Source organism: Notothenia coriiceps, unplaced genomic scaffold (assembly GCF_000735185.1).
Source record: "Notothenia coriiceps isolate Sejong01 unplaced genomic scaffold, NC01 NC01_scaffold00000339, whole genome shotgun sequence".
Taxonomy (NCBI): domain Eukaryota; kingdom Metazoa; phylum Chordata; class Actinopteri; order Perciformes; family Nototheniidae; genus Notothenia; species Notothenia coriiceps.
Genome location: NW_011333040.1, coordinates 2,356,950 through 2,359,795, shown reverse-complemented (window position 1 = coordinate 2,359,795; position 2,846 = coordinate 2,356,950). Strand labels below are relative to the sequence as shown.

The 2,846-nt window shown below is 40.5% G+C and overlaps 1 protein-coding gene across 1 annotated transcript in view; it reads right to left on the bottom strand.

The window, feature by feature from the left end:
• The window catches only part of LOC104950072 (reelin), a 93,087-nt gene that overhangs the window by 55,411 nt on the left and 34,830 nt on the right, over positions 1 to 2,846 (bottom strand). The gene's annotated exons all lie outside the window — the stretch shown is intronic.

The window sequence follows — 2,846 nt, the reverse complement described above, 5'->3', positions numbered from 1 at the left end:
TGAACACAAATACCTGTACTTTCTACTTCTTACATGTTGAACACAAATACCTGTACTTTCTACTTCTCTCATTTTCCAAACAGGCTGGTTCCTTTAGTTTGAATGTGTGTTTGATGGCGTGATCATTATTATTTAGAGTCATTGCGTGCCTATTGATTTGAACACAATCCGTGTATCCATCATTTCCTGGTCTTCTCTAAAGAAGAGGGACCAATGGAAACGTTGTCATGTTGCCGTTGTTCAGCATGGAAACATTCATTAGCTAACAATGACATTATTGTTCTATTAATATAAAGGGAGGTCAGGTACTCTTTAAAACAGCTGCTAGTTATGGGTACTTTTTACTGAAGTACATTTCAAAGCCTCTTTACTTTCACTTGAGTAAAGAAGTTTAGTCAGTACTTCTACTTTTACCAGAGTATTTTTAAACACGAGTATCTGTACTTCTACTTGAGTAAAGTATGTGTGTACTTTTGCCATCTCTGCATTTCAGGCATCTTTATTTGATACTGTAATCTTAGTATAAGCATGAAATAAGTTGCTGACACTAATGCTATAGTCATGATCACATCTCCCGTTGGTTTGTCAAATTACGTATGTTTAAGTTTTTGTTTATGTTATAAATACTGTAAATGAACATTGTGTTGTATTGATGCACACTTGAAACCAGGGGCGGACTGGCCATCGGGACGTTCGGTACGAAAACCAGATGGGCCGGTACTGAGGATGTGGGCCCGTTGATAATTTACTAGCGGTAATTACTTGCGGTACCGAAGTGGGCCGGTCGAGAGTCCCGGGCTGATTTGTAGTCCCAGTCCGCCTCTGCTTCAAACCAACAGTTGAAACTATAAACTTGACATCATAATGTTTACAGGGCTAATAAAACAAAGTGAGAAATAGTGAAATTTAGTGACTTCTATTCAAACAGACCTCTATCGCAACTAGTGGATTTACTGATAAATATTTGACAGACTTCAAGTTTAGAGCATTGGCGTCACTTTTCAGAAAAAGAGTGCCCTTCAGACTCTACCCAACATATCAAATCTCCTCTCACAACAACTTTTAAAAAACGTACTTAGCCAGTTTTTTATTTCTAGACTGCATTCACAAGTTGTCCAAAATGTAAAAGTCAGCTTGCTAACCTTCACTCAATGAGCAACAAACAGGTGATTTGTTCAAGAAAAAAACACCACTCTCTATGCTTTTAAAGTTTGTATGCTTTCTTTAAAAAACTAAAGATTGATAAGCCTCTCGTTCACTAAGTGACCACATTAAAGTAAAGTACTGGCTTACAGCTAAAGATAGTAAATGGTCAAAAGTAAAATTATCTCAGTTCCTTAACGTGTTATTGTACGATTCCCAGCTTGTTATATCTCTAACACACAGTACAGCGATGTGGTATCGATGCTGCATCAGAGAAGAAACAATATTTAAAGCATCAATGTTAAAAAGTACTTCTTCCTATTTGCAGGCACAGGTTTCATTGTGGAGAAGCATGACTGTAAAGACTACTAACAACAATTGGTCCGCACAAATCCACATGTCGAGCTCCCCAAAGGACCCAAAGCTGTGTTTCCATTTTAATCAAATAATTTATCTCTAGATTATGACTTGGCAACATTCATACGCTCTATTTCAGGAATATCCTGGTGTTCCTTGCTCTCTCTCTCTCTGCTCTTTCTTAGTGTGAGGTCTTAAAGCTCACCGAGCCACATGGAGAATTTATGACAGAGGACTTGAGCTGCATACTTTAGATTTTCTCTTCAAACAGATCCATCTCGTATACTTGAGTTCAGGCTCTCTATAAATCAACCTGATGAGGGGATGAAAAATACTGTGAGCGGGTCTTTGAGGAGTCTCTAATGCAGAAAACTTGAATCAAGGGTTTCAGTTGCCATGACACACTTAAAAACACACACACACACACACACACACATCATGTGCCCAGCAACCACACATGATGCAGATCCAGTGAGCGAGGCTAGGTGGCGTAGTGCATTCAGAAGCTAATCTGAAAACAGCAGGGCTTTGTGCCAAACACTGATAACAGCAGCGAGGCTTCTCAGGTAGCAACACAAGCTGTTTTTATTCCCTCTGCACAGCAATAGGAAAAAGTCCATCACACAGAGACATTTTAATAGAAGACCTTTCTCAATCTCCCTACGACATGGAACATGTTCTATGTGTCACAGTGGATCATCTAATTCCCTCAATGCCATGTAATTATGGTGAAATAAAGAGATGCAGGAGATTGATAAAGGCATTTCTGAGAAGAGGGAACTTATGCAAGAGAAGGGGCTTCAGTCCAGGGTTAGTTAGGCTCCTGGAGGTTTTAAAGAGCCCCTATTATGCTGTTTTTCAGCAATATATTATAGGTCTCAGATATACAGAACATGTTTCCAAACACCAAACAGATCATTGCAGCATTACCCATAATCCCCTCTGTTTCAGCCCTGTTTCCAAAGTGCTGATTCACTGTCTGTTACTTTAGATGAAAATAAGGAGCCCCTCCCCACGCCCCTCTAAGAGATGTTTGGTTAAAAAGAACTCAATGGTGCTCTAGGAGGAGATTCAGGTGATAAGGTGTGGGTGTTACCTTGGTTGGCTCCTGCCCCCCCTCCCTATGAGCCCAGTGGCCGTCTGCGAGACACAGCACAAACATCGTTTATGACATCATTAAACGTGGCAGAAATCTGATCGAGGCCTCATTTTCAGGACGAGTTTTTTAGTGCGACTTTGCACAATTAGGGTGGGGGACTTAAGGTTGCCCTTCTACGCCTGCCTTGTTTTTAGTCCGTTGAAGTCGAACCTGGGTGCCGGTTTAGGCGCCTTTTGGTGCGGTTTAT